Source organism: Gallinula chloropus (assembly GCF_964237585.1).
Source record: "Gallinula chloropus genome assembly, chromosome: 2".
NCBI lineage: Eukaryota > Metazoa > Chordata > Aves > Gruiformes > Rallidae > Gallinula > Gallinula chloropus.
Genome location: NC_140086.1, coordinates 55723080 through 55738099, shown reverse-complemented (window position 1 = coordinate 55738099; position 15020 = coordinate 55723080).

The window sequence follows — 15020 nt, the reverse complement described above, 5'->3', positions numbered from 1 at the left end:
AGCTGATTTAGGGCAGATATGAAGAACTTTTTAGGAGTAAGGATAGTTAATGAAGAAGATTGCTTGGAAGCGCAATCCATGGAGTCCCAGTCGCTGACCTTTAAGAACAGGTTAGACATCTGTCGGGAGATATAAATTTAGCTGATCCTGCCTTGGGATGTGACCTCTGAAGTCCTTTCGAGCCCTGTGAGTCTATCATTGTGTAAATTCCAGCATGCTCAAAGATTAAACTGATCATCCGCAGTGGAAATGTCCGTTCCCTAAGGTCTGAGCTACAGTCTATTAAAATCAGGGGGAATTTTTCCAGCGACTTTAGTAAGCATTGGATCAGACCCTAATTAACTGTGTAATTTGGAGCCGCATATGGAATTTGGTCCATAATTCTGTTAATGGTATTTGCAAATCAGAAGAATCCAGCTCCTTTTCCCAGGGTACAGTAGTTTGCAATGGTTACGAGGGAAAGTAAACACATGCTGAAGAAGCAGCGCTAGATTTTTTCTGACAAAATGGGAGTAGAATTGACTGAAGACAGAGACAAGGAGAAGATCTCTGGGGGAAAATTAGCAACTTTTCTCATGGAAGAACATTTTAGATGGCTTTTTTTTTTTTACATCAATTAAGCAGGGTCAGACAGAGACAGCAAAAACTATGTTAAAAACACTTTAAAAATAATTAAGTGAACGCAAGACAGAAATGCCTCTCTCTGCTGCAAAACCAAATTAGCTGAGAGCCTGAAAATGAGGAGGGCAAAAGAAGGGGAGACATGGCACAATGCAGACTGGTGGTGGGTTCAGTCCTCTGATGAGGAAAGATCCACTCCCCCGTAGCCTGTTACCAAATAACATAAAGATTTCCCTCCTCTCTGAATGGTTGATTAAATCACAAGCCCTTACGCCAGCTAAAGCTCTGCCTCTGTAATTTGACGTCCATGTGATCCAGAGGAACACTCATTCGCATGAAGTGAAGAGTTCTCAGGCTCACAAAATGGCAGCCTCTGTGGGCAGGAGCTTTCCTGAGTGGCATGTGTCCCCTGGAAACTCTTTCTCAGTTACCCTTGTCTTGTGGCAGGAAACGGGCAAGGGCTCAGAATGCTCCCCTAACAGATGCAGAAAGGTAAGGTTACTAATATGTGGCTTTTACACACATGAAAGCTCTTGATTAATTCATTCTCTCTAGGAGTAATGACACGAGGTTCCTAAAATCATCTCCTCACCCAAAAAAACAGTTTGTTTCAGGCATGTTCTGTGTCTGCGCATGGGCTTGAATGCTCTATACCTCAGAGATCATGTATGAAATATTTATTTACTTTGCATTCAGGGAAGAAAAAAAAGGAAAAAAAAGTCTGCATAATATTATTGCTGGAATCAATTGACTGCCAAATACTGAATTATTGATAGCTTAATTGTACAAATGCCACCCATGAGGACCTGTTGGATTGCAGTATGCAACTGATACACTGCACAAAACCGGGGACATGTCTTTCAGACAATGTTCTGGTGCCTTGGTGGGTCACCATAAAGCAGGTATGAACACTTTGCAGAGGCAAAGCTGGATGAACTGATGGCACTTTTGAAGTTTTGAGCACTAAAAAGGCCTGCAGAAAGCTCCGTGTAGCGAAAGATGTTCCAGCCTGGATTTACCCCACACAGGACCTTTTCACTCCCAACCCATGTACCTCCAGTGCACAATTCCCCATCCCCGTGGGCAACCTGGTGCCTTCTGCCCTTCAGCAGATCCCACCTATGCTATGAGGCACTGCAACCCAGTGCCCAGCTCTCCACCTACATCCCTGCGTATTTCCCACTTCGCTCCCCCAACAGTGAGCAATAACAGGCAAGGTTAAGAGAGTGCACCCACTTGCTTGCTACTTTGGTCTGGTGCCTACATACCTGTTGCAGTGAAATACATAGCTGGATGCTTCACCATTAAATTCGTAAAGTTAAATGCTTGTAAATATTTTGTGAAGATGCCTTTTAATATGGACTTTAACTATACAATCACTATTTTAATTCCACAGGTTTTATGCCTTCAATTGTGCTTTTTGGAGAGAAACACCCTATAGTGCATTGAAACTGTTCTGGTCCCACTCCCTCACCCCAAAACTACTTCTGTCCTATTTTGCTGGGGTTTTTTCCCTTCCCTCTCTCCTAATCCACATTGCTTCTGCCTCTCCCACAGACAGACAGGCCAGCAAGGTTCCCCTCCTTTCTCCTTCAAATGACGCAGGTATAATTTATCCTTCTTTGTCCCTAGTATGAGAAAAAGCAATTTAATATAAACTAATAGTAACTTAATAGAAAACAAGAGCCGTCCACTGTAAATCTGGAATGTGATTTTTTTTTTCTGTGCCTGGTCATTCCTTGCACATTTTCCTTCCTCGAGGTTAAGGCAGATAATAGAAACAAGGGAAAAGGGAATCTAAAGTAGATTAGAGAGTAGTATCTACTCACCCACTGCCCTTCCTCTCTGGGCCAAAACCAGAGGCTTCAGAGAGTCCCACCATAGACAGAGAGAGGATAGTATCTCTTCCACATTGAGACTCATCCTATTTTTAAATACCGCCTTAAGATCTGAAGCACCATGTTAAATACCCTTAAGTCATTTTGTTCTCTTCTTTCTTTCCTTTACAGCAATTTTGGTGTCATTTGCAAAGTAAGCAGCAAAGAGTTTATGTTTTCTCGCAGATAACTAATAAAGACATTGAACTGCGCTGGCTCCTTTGAAGCTGTTAAATAACCCATTAGAAGAGAGTAGAAACATGCTGATGTAGCTGCTAATTGGTTCACAGAGGATTTGATACAGGTAAATTGATTTTGTATAGTACCAGGGTATTTTACAAGATTGTCATGCAGGGCTACATCAAATGACTTAAAGTAATCCACGTGTGTTAAGTCAATACACCTGTGTTAAGGAACTACCTACCTGTGTTAAGGAACTACCTTTTAGTCTTGTCTCACTGTTTGAATGCACCTATTTTCCATTAAAAATGTATTGATTAACATTGCATAAACTGCTATCTATGAGTTAATTTCAATTTGTTTCCCATATCTGTCTTTTTTAGTATTTTGCCCAGGGTCTGCTTACTGTTTGTAATTACCTGAAACCATCACATTTACTCTTTATAGTGTACCATGTTCACTTTTTACGAGTCATCTAAAATTTCCCCAGTGCACCAATATTTGTTCAGAATGAATATGAACAGCTCCAAGAGTATCTCCACCAATTTTTGTCATACTCCTGGGAGCATTCAAGACTGAGGATTTAAATGTGTTTTGCTTTCACCGATGAACATTCTCTCACACATGCAGTGAATGGGAAACAATTTCCTATCACTTCATTATTATATCAGAAAAAATTCATCTTTCCAAAGTAGCTAGTAAAAAATGTGCTATCCAGAAACTAGACCCCAGGTGAATTCAGTTTCACTCCCATCGAAGGCAAGGAAGAAATGGTTGGATTTTGCTCTTGCTAGCTATTCAGAAACAATACAGTTTTCACAGAAACAGCTGAGCTGGATTTTGGCTTATGTGTCTGTAACAAAACTTTTAACCAAGTTAAAATATTAGATGTTCAATCTTAGGGATGACTAAGCCAAAAAAGATCACTCCTGAGACAGCTTTCACATTTCACATTGATCTGAATAGCTTTGATGGACGGCAAATATTTTTTACTGTTTTTTACATTTGAAATCTGAGAATTTGGCTCCTCTTTAAAAACTGCCATGTATTTGTGTATTCCAGTGACATCATGCATGATGCTCCTTTACTATCTTTTTCCTTTATTGAGAAGTGAAATGTGGCTTTAAATCTTATGCCTGTCTCTTAAAGGGTAAACTGGATAGAGGTTTCTGAATGACTCACTGGGGCCACTGACTCAATGCTGACAAATTTCAGGAACAGCCCGCTATAAAGGACTGGACAGGATGGGAGGGCTTCTGGCCACATTATGACTGACCCAACTTCTGATTGTTTCAGCCTGGGTAACACAGATGGAATCATTCTTATACACAAGCAGAAGTCATTTGCTTGGCGGGATGACCATAGCTACATCTACCAAATCTCTGACTACTTTTCTAACAGTAGAGTTTGCCCAAGACGAGCTCAAACAGTTTTCACTGTCTTGTTGCTTTTGTATGAATTGAGTAGGTAATAAAACTCCACACTTTCCTTCATCGTATCACCAGCAGATACCAGATGATGTCATATGGAATGAAACATTTGCAGTTGCCTCACAGGAAAACTTAGAAATGCACAAAAGCACATGAAGCCTATTCTTGTATGAGGCAATAGGGAGGCTGATTATGATGAAAGTGACAGGGTTGCCATGGAGGCCTAGCACTGTGGTAATTCAATGTACACAGAGGCAGCCTCAAGCCTCAAGGCCTCAAAGCCCTGTCCTGAAATTTCTCTTGTTCAGTGGCCTCATAGAAGGATGGCAGTTGAATAGAGGACAGATACTTTAATTTGAGGCTTTTACCCTGGTGGGAGAAGAGAGACAATTGATACTCCATCATGAGGAACACTGAGTATGAAAGAAGTAGGTAAACACCACCTGTGACATTATAGTAGCGGTTCTGCTTAAAATTGCAGATGACTCTGAAATTTGACAGAGAATCTTTGTATCACCTCATCACACACTTTTCATGACATGGTTGTGTGTGAAATCAGATAGGCCACCTAGCTTGAAACATTCCTTGCTTACATTTCCAGCGTGACCTGAAGATGCCAAAATGAAATCACCAGTTCCCAAACTCTTATTTTCTTGCCTGTGGCTGGCTGCTTTAAAATAGTCACTGGAATTATCTAACGTCCCTGATTTAGTAATGCCTTCAAGCTCACACTAAGTGGAAGGAAAATTTCCAATGCCAGTTGAAAATGGCAGACAACAAAACATCTCAAGAAATGGGGACCTCTTGTGGGATTTCTGCCACCAAAAAAGCCTGCTTTCTTCAAAGGCAGATCTGTCGGAAGGCAACCTCAGTAACTTCAGGGTCTCCTGCACTACCAGAGACACGGGCTGAGTTTTCTTGCCAAATAGCTTAGCAACCACTTTCCCACAGCTTTGAAACCCGTAGCTTCCAGACATCCTCACTTTGCTGTCACTGATGTGATACGAAACAGGCTTCTCAGACGGAGGCTCTCCTTTCTAATCTGGTAGTTGCTTCAGGCCCTGTAATTTTGTTGCCTGTGTCTATCACGCAAGGAAGGGTGCAGTTTTCTGCCGTGGTAGGCATCTTTCGCTGCTGTGTGATTTGCAGGGAGATGAGGCGAGGTGTCTGAAAGACATGCCCGCTGACAGTGATGGCTTGATGACTCAAGTCTTGCAGATTTTCTAAGGCATCTGTTCCTCCTGGGAAAAATAAAATTAAAATCCCTCATTTTATCTTTCAGTGATGGATGTTGTGTTATTCTAAAGCCTTTATACTCCCAGCAGCAAGTACTTAAGTACATACTACATGCTGCTGCTAAATCAATCAATGCAGATCTACTTGGTTACATTTATCACCACCTCATTCTTTCTTCCTTAGTCTTCTGTGGGACAATTTGCACTTTTTGTGCAAAACTACCCATCATTCCAAGACATCATTGAGCCTGAATCAAGCTTCATGAAAAGGTAAACCAGGTAGGTGGAGTAGCTACGCAAGTGCACTGGAATATGTTTGCCAAAGCCCTTTGTCCAGGGCTCCTACTCAGTAACCACCGTGTCAGGGACCATATGAATGAGTATCGTCTTTTATTCAGTGGACTTTGTACTATGTAAATTCAGGCATGCCCACAGGTAAAGATATGGTATCATTTTTTTACAGGTGGAGCCTTAGCCACCTGATGCATTCTTAATCTTGTATTTATGATCATTTATTAGCGAGGGATCTCAAGTAGCATTGGTGTTAATGTGGCTGTCCCATGAAATACACGTATATGCCCTGTTTGACCATTTATAATCAATATCCTTTTTATCCCAAATCCAGATTTTCCATTTCAGACATCTCTTTCGTTCCTTCTCACCTTCGTGGGCTTGTATCTTCAAGGAGAAGACATCATCACGTTGTTTGTTCCTTCTTTTCAGTTCTAAACATTGTTTTCCCTAGAATTTTGTAATCAATGTGAAGTTATGGCCTTATTCTCATTTCAAGAAACCTATTTCTCCTCCAGAAATTCCATCTCCTAATAATATTTTTTAAAAAAAATGCTGAAAAACTTACTGGTGAAAAGAAAAATCCTTTTTTTTGGTATCTACATCATGAGGAAGCAAGTTCATCTGTTGAGAGCCCTTTCCTAGATCAGTCTGAGTTCATGCTTCCAGCATATCTCAAAAGCTTCCTTTGTATTCAAAAACTGCCAAGAAACTGAGTCACCTCCACTAGAAACGTCAGCTGCTAAGCAGAGTCCTGTCCCTCCTTACAGTGATTCTGGGGAGAGCCTTTGCAGTGTGGAAGGCTGTGCCCTAGGTGGAGAGCTGGTTGGGTGCCAGCAGCCAGGTTAGGTTGCCACCTTGAAAGCAAATTTTCCCCTGAGAACTGGGAATGACCTACAGAGTGTGGTAACACTCAAGGGGGGGACATGGTATCTCTAAAAGGAGCAGTGCCATGAAAGCTATTTCATCCTTATTTCCGTTCCTGACTGTCTCAAGAAATGGCACAGAAAAATTTAAGCCTTTGTTTCGAAAGTCCTTCTTTCCAGGGGCTCTTACCGGATTACTATTATGCTTCTATGTTTTTTAAGTAACTCTCTGCAGTGCAAAATTGTCCCACGTGATGAGTGATGAACACAGACAGGATATTTGGTGGTGATTGTAGGGGTTTGGGGTTTTTTTTGCAGAGCTAGAGTGTTGGAAAGGGGTCTGGGTTTTGAAATGCACTGTGCCATCTTACTAATGTTTATAAAGATCTTAAGCATTGGAGACAGGGGGAAATGGCCAGCCTCTTTTCAATGGTCTGTGGGGACAGGACAAAGGGCAATGGCTGCAAGTTGGAGCACAGGAAGTTCTGCACCAACATGCATAAGAACTTTTTCACAGTGAGGGTGACAGAGCCCTGGGACAGGCTGCCCAGGGTGGGTGTGGAGTCTGCTTCCCTGGAGATATTCAAGACCTGTCTGGACACCTACCTGTGTGACCTGTCCTAGGAAACCTGCTTTGGCAGGGGGTTGGACCCGATGACTTCTGGAGGTCCCTTCCAACCCCTACAATTCTGTGATTCAGATTCTGTGATCCGGGTTGCATCCATGGTTCTTTCTTGCTTAACCTCTGTGAAAATTCCCGACATATGTCTGTCAGCAAGGCAGACGGATCCTTTGAAGATGAGGAGAAGGAGGGATTTCTTTTATAAGGTGCTTAACCTACATTTCAACCCCATTAAACAAGCAAAGAGAAACTGTTACTATCCTCTTGTACATTTTTGTTCATTTCCAGTCAGCAGCAGCAACGCCATCAGTTTTTACACTGACGAAGAGGAAGGAAGCCGACGTTCATTTTCCTCAAGGGCATCTCTTAGACATGTAAACTGACTTCCTTATTGATCCGTGCTTGTCAATAAGTAATCACGAGCCTAGGGATTGTCTCTCTCTCACTCCATAACAGATCATTTCCCCATACTACTTTACTTGCTGTAGGGGAATGGGGATTTACTTGTCAGGTATTTATCTTTGTATTTAAATATGTATTTTATTGTCATGGGGGGGAGCAGAAATGGCAGTGGCTACATAAACCAAATGTGAATTAAACAGACTTTGGGGGAAATGCATGTTTTGGTTTTCTAAATCTGCCAGAGCGTGGCAAACAGAGAGGTCAAGCGCTTCACCATAAAGAAAGGTGTGTCTCAAAGAACTTCTGACAGTCGATGGGAAAGATAAAGCTCAGGTTCTCAGGGAGGTCTTGAGCAAACAAAGTCAATGCTTTCCAAAGAAAGTGTATTTTTTTTTAATGCTTTGGGGAGTCTCAGGGATAACAATTATTTCTGGTTAGAGTAATGTAACAAGCAGGAGAAAAAAACCCCCTTCCCAAGCCAGTCAGTGTTTAATGCTGATCCAGACACCTCAGAATTCTTATCCACCCCAGTGCTAGACTTTTCTGCACTGATAATGACACCTTATTAAAAACCAGTTAATTGGTGTGACACTAAATGCAAGTTTGTACAGGTCTCCCACGCTTCAAGTTCTGTCAGCGTAAGTACTATCCCTGAGTTTTCACAACACCTACGTTACAAAACAATTTCAGTAACACTTGTGCACTGTATCTACTGAAAGCACGGTGGTCATGGATCCTAATATCATGAGCCTGTCCTCATATTCCTACAAAATACACAGCAGTGATAAGGGATAATGCAAACTGATCTGCATCACGACCCACTTGGTAGTATCAGAAGTGTAAAAACACAGACATTCTTGCAGTAAAGACTCTTCTTCCAGAGCTTAGTGGAGAGAGGAGGAAACGTGTCTGAAAGATTTTTCAGCCACAAAAAAGGCTGTATTATGCTACATTATGCTATTACTTATTCCTCCTCATCTTAACCTGCTAAATGTGGTCAACCATTGATTTTACAGTTTCCAGCTAAGAGTCTTACTTTTGGATGGCGAAAGAGCTTTTCTATCCAACAACAGAGTAAGCACCAGTCTGGCTGTTATTAAAATAGGAGATGCAATCAAATGCAGATCTTATTAACGGTCAAGAACCCCATTACATATGAATGCATCCTATCGTTGACACTGAGTCCTTAGGGAGTAACCTGCACCAATTAATGGGGGCATTTGTACAAATGGTTTTAGCCAGTCTGTCCTCCCCTGAGTCTCTTTTTAACACTTTTAAGAAAATTACACTGTAGCCTTGTGTAAAACAGCATGGGGGGGGGGGGGGGGGGGGGCGCAGAAAAAATCCTGCAGCTTACTGTTTTTCTTTCTGGGACAGGAGGCACTTCACAAACCTGCTAGTAGCCTAAACACTTACAGATTAGGGGAGGGGGTGGGTGTATGAAGTAGGTACACGGAGTAGCCCGTCAGCCTTGCTGTCCCGATTTCAGAACCGTGCTCAGGAGATCACAGCAGGGTGTCCCTAAGATGCTCTTTGCAGAAGAGACTGAAGCTGATATTGTGAAGATTTTGAAGGCCAAAATGTCAAATACAAGACACAACCTCCCATCTTCAAAAGGCAAGCAGAGGACATTTGTCTTCCAGCCAATTGTGCAGCTCTCCCATCACTGCTAAATACAAGTCTAACCTACAGTACTACAAGAATGTGCTTCCAAGCCATGTAAAACAGCCCACTGACAACACAACGGCTGACACATCGAGGGGCACAACTCTCTTTCCACACTGGAAGGAAAAACAACTTTCACTTCTGATTTTCCATCACACTGGTAATAGTTAAGCCTGGCTTACTTTGGCTTTCCTTGAATTAAGCCCATCACCTTCTACAGTTTACATACCTGGGTTCATTTTTACTTACATATAGCTGGAGATAAAAATACATAATTATTTTGATGTGATTATAAATACTTTAAAGCAGGGGACAGAACCTGCAGGTAATTAAATTCACAACCTATGTGATGCCCTTTGAGGCAGTGGTTTCTCCCTACATAGAGAAATGGTGTTCAGATTCAAGTTACTTTGCTTCTCGTGCACCGGTGTGCGTTGAATTAATCACAGTAGTTAGAAAAGCCTAACTCCAAAAACCTGTTTTTCCTTTAAAAAAACCCAAACCCCAACCCCAAGTCCTCATAGTTGTGGTAACAGCTCCAAAAATATGAACCAGACAGCGCAAAAATGACTTTGGTGGGTTTGAAGATGTCTTCAAACAACTGGGCTAAGAAGTATGAAAGGCTGTGTGCTTCTTAAGGGAGTGTTAATTCTTAACTCCCAAAAACCCTTGACCTTTGGGAGGTCAAGTGACATAAAACAGGGGAAAGAAATTAACTGTGTCACCAAAAATGAAAGCATAAAAAAAAAAGTGTCATATGAGCCATACTGGTTACTGTTGCTGTTCAAAGCAAGTGTTAGCCCTAAGCTCACTTTGGACTGCCAGCTACTATTCCAAATATCCAAGCTGATCCTGGCCTCTCACGTATCTCTCCTCTAATGGGTAAATCAATTAACTTAGCAAAGGGATTTTCAGAAAATCTTTTTGTGGTGGTTTCTGAGAGTTCACCTGCACTGCAGGATCCCCCAGGAGTGCACTCAGTTCCTGCTAAAAGGCAGCAGCACTCAAATCCCAAGCAAGCAAGCCGCAGGCTGCCCACAGCCCTTTCTCCAGAGCCAGCGACGTGAAAAACGGGACCTGTTTAGTTCCTCTTTGTTGAAGCAAGAGACATCCCCAAATCAGAGGTATTTAAAACATTTATTAGCGTTAATCGTCGTAGGTTAAATAAACCACAAAAACTACGTTTTAGGGCAAAACCAAAACCATATTATTAGGTATGATACAATTAATATGTAAAACGGAAGGTAAAGTACTAACAGATTGCAGCGTCCCATACATGAAGCGAGTGGGTCCAGCCCAGTCAAAGCCTTTATATAAACAAAACAGAGGAAGAGAACTTAGCAGGTGATTTTTAAACTGACAATTTACCACCGACTGCGGTTTAAATAATTAAGGGTAGGATAGTAAAATATATCATCATTGTACTGAAAAGGTCTGATTATAGTCAGAGTGTTCACATGTATCATCTATCTAGTCATGCTTATTACCACGTGCCACGAGGGATTAGTGAAGACAAGGGATGACAGGTAACTCTTCTAGCTATTGATACAGACCCATGTTACACTCTAGATAAGCCTGTTGTACCATGAACAAGAATCATCAATTTCTTTTTTTCCCTTTTGGAGTGTAACTTTATTATTTCTGAGTCCAAATTTCTGGGGTAATTTAGATTTCACAGTCTGCAAGAAGAACTTTTTCTAGAATATGCCATTGTCGTGCATAAGAATGGCAAGTCAACAATTGTACCTATTGTGTGTCTCCATCCTCTTGCTACCTTTACTCAGTAACTTTAAGTTCATTAAGGTGAAATGACCATTAATGAAATAAAACATGTACTTACAGAATACAATGTGCAGTATATGAGAACCAGACATAGTGAAAAGACACTACATGTCAGCATAACAACATAAAACTGTACTTATATACACACACATATGCAAAGCATACATGGAAACTAGTTCCTTCGTAATCTTGTCTTTAAACTAGGTCGTGACAAGCCAGAAAATCAAGTCACCCACAACTGGACAGTCCCGGTCTTGCGTCACGGTGCAAACAAGCTCCACCAAACATCCTCGGCACTGCAGCCTGTGCTTCGGTCCTGCTGCCAGCTCTTTTGAAAGAACCAATCTTGGACATATCCAGCACCAGCTGCACCAACCAGTGTTATTATTTATTGCTTTTATTATTATTGTTGCTGTTAGAGCAGATCAGCTGCAGAGTCAGGTGCTCCTGCACGGTAATTTAGCGTTTCGCCAGCCATTATCTACTAAGAGGAATTCTCATCGCTGCTGAAACTTTCAACCTGGAGTTTGGAGGTTTTTCACATGTCATTTTTCTGGCTGTTTATGAAGGGTGGTGGTACTTTTCAAGCACCACAGGCAACAAAAGGAAGCAGAAATATTGAATTTTACATTTGAAAATCATAATTTTAAAAACAAACTGTTACCCCAGGGGAAGAGATGGGTTAAAGTTGCACTTTGGATTTGATGAACAGCAGGGAGGGAACATCACCATCAAAGGTGAGTCTTGTCTTCAGTGCAAACATGAGCTGCTCTGCACGGAACAGCAGCATCTTGCTTTTCCACCTGTGACTTCAGAGTTCCCTACTGAAGCCCAATGGAACCCAAATCTCCAGAACTTACACAGTCAGAATCCTTATTAATATAAAACTTTTTCTTGACCAAAAGCAGGACAAGGCAATTTAGATTTGGCCCACCAAATGCAAAAATATCTTTGAGCCTGCTTTGCTTGCATTTGGATTTTAAAACCTGCCAGAGATCCATTGTAACATCTTCCAGTTATCTTAACACATAACTCATAAACGTGTTCCAATCCACATACAGCTCAACGGCAGCTGGTTGCTAAAGACAGGATCTATTCCACACAGATGAGCATCAGTTGTATGTGGAGTATCTGAGGTACTCGCAGAACAGTTACAAAACTTTCAGACATCTCAAGTAGGGTTTGATGAATTTTGGAGATGTCACATTAAAAGAAATAAAAGAAAAAAGGAAATATACCAGAAATATTTATGAAAGCTTAAAAATATGTTAGGCATAACTACTGTATGTTGCACTAAAATTTATAAGACCTTTAAAAACATGGGCTCAATCTCACCTTGTCTTCTTGGTAACACGTCTAGCTGGGTTTTATTTAGGAAGAACCAGATCTCTTGTGGCATTGAGTCATAGATTTAATAAATGATATAAATCTGTGATGTTGCTAAGTTTGATATTTCTTTAGCACCAAAGGCCAGGTTAACCTCTCCCTCCACAGCCACGTGAAAGAGCAAGGCATCCCAGCAGACTTGCTAGGGTGAGATGAAATGTTCCCTAAAGGAGCCTGTCTCCTTCCCAGACTATTAATAATGACAATTGCCAAATTTTCACTTAAACAACCCTGGGTTATCTGTAAAACAGTTGCTGAAATGAAGCAGCAACGTGGATCATCTATCAGCACAGGTGACAACTGAAAGTTGACCCAAAATATCCTTTCTCATGAAAGCTGTCTGTGTCTGAATATTTCCCAAGGGAAGATTTTCAAGTACAAGTGCTCTCAAAGGAGTCCAAAATATCTGAGAATCTGATTACATGTGAATTATTTGTTTAAAAAGATAAAAAAAGAAGATCCAGGAAACTACAGGCCGGTCAATCTCACCTCTGTGCCAGGCAAGATCATGGAGAAGATCTTCCTGGAAACTATGCTTAAGCACATGGAAGATAAGGAGGTGATTGGTGACAACCAATGTGGCTTCACTAAGGGCAAATTGTGCTTGATAAATGTGGTGGCCATCTACAGCAAAGTTACAGCAATGGTGGATAAGGGAAGAGCAACCGATGTCATCTACCTGTACAGAACATTTGACACTGTCCTGCATGACATCCTTGTCTCTAAATTGGAGAGACATGAATTTGACGGTTGGACCACTTAGTTGATGAGGAATTAGCTGGACAATTGCACTCAAAGAGTTGTAGTAAATAACTCAATGTTCAAGGGGAGATTGGTGACAAGTGGCGCTTGTCAGGGGTTGGTACTGAGACCAGCACTGATTAATATCTTTATTGGTGACATGGACAGTGGGATTGAATGCACCCTCAGCAAGTTTGCCAATGACACCAATCTGTGTGGTGTGGTTGACATGCTGGAGGGAAGAGGTGCCATCCAGAGGGTCCTCAAAAGATTTGAGAGGTGGGCCCATGTCAACCTCATGAGGTTCAATAAGGACAAGTGCAAGGTCCTACACATGAGTCAGCACAAGCCCAAGCACAGCTACAGGCTGGGTGGAGAATGGATTGAGAGGAGCCCTGAAGAGAAGGACTTGGGGGTGTTGTGGGTTCAAAAGCTCAGCGTGACCCAGCAATGTGTGCATGCAGCACAAAAAGCTAACCCTGTCCTAGGCTGCCTCAAAAGCAGCATGCCCCTCCACTCTGCTCTGGTGACTCCCCACCCAGAGTACTGTGTCCAGCTCTGGGGTCCCCTGTACAAGAAAAACATTGACCTGTTGGAACAACTCCAGAGGAGGGCCATGACAGTCATCAGAGGGCTGGAGCACCTTCCTTATGAAGACAGGCTGGGAGACTTGGGCTTGTTCATCCTGGAAAACAGAAGGCTCTGGGGACACCTTACTGCAGCCTGAGAGTACCTGAAGGGGCCTACAGGAAATCTGGAGGGGGACTGTTTACAAGGGCATGTACTGATAGGACAAGGGGTAATTGCCTTAAGCTGAAGTAGGTGAAGTTTAGATTAGATATAAGGAAGAAATTTTTCACAGTGCGGGCAGTGAGGCCCTGGCACAGGTTTCCCAGAGAAGCTGTGGCTGCCCCCTCCCTGGCAGTGTTGAAGGCCAGGCTGGATGGGGCTTTGGGAAACCTGGTCTAGTGGAGGGTGTCCCTGCCCATGGCAGGGGGGCTGGAACTAGATGACCTTTAAAGTCCATTCTAACCCAAACCATTCTGCTTCTATGAAACAATGCAGTTCAGATTCTTAGATAAAATCCAGCAGGACATTTCCCACCTAGAACTACTTCAAGCCCTCTGAAGACAAAGGAATGTTCCCGTTGATTTCATCTGGCTCTGGTTCAAACTCTCATAATTAGTGCCATTTTATCAAAGCAATCTCACAACCAAGTAATAAGGTCTGGGCTTTTTATGTATAAACACAGAAACCCAGCTCTAGCCTGCCTGCTCATGATTTACTGTGGAAAGTTTTTTTCCCCTCTTGTTTACTTTTCATAAGTCTCCCACCAAATGTTTGGTGAGGTTAATTTTCCTCATAAGAGAACAAATTAACGATGTGGAATGCAGGCAGGGCTTTGGTTTTGAACCCTGCATTCTTGCCCTAGTTCCAGTTACCAATGAAAATGAGGAAGAGGAGAAATCCGTATTTTATCGTCTTAGTCACAAAGATGGAAGTGGAGAACACACAGTTTCACATCTTTCCTAGATCCCGACCACCTACTGGATATTTTTTTCTACACCAACTTTTCAAGTGCATTGAGCTTCAAAGGTATCACACAGTGGGTCTTCTAGAAGGATCCCCACGTGGTTGAGGAGGCTACTCCACAAACTCACAGAATTCCATTTGTAAAGAAACAGTCTGGTCTGTTTTATTAGACTCCAGCCTTTAAACCCAAATTATACTGTACTCTCTTAAGATGTTTCTGTACAGAAACATTGTTCTTCTGACTTGAAGACTTCTTGGAGTGCTGCAGTGAGATCAGGAAGGAGTGGGGCAGTGTGGCACTCTTTAAGAAACCATGGAAGCGGCATCTCTGAGCAGACACAACTATGATCTGGGGCACAGAGCTGGAGGAAACGTGGTAATTAGTAGAG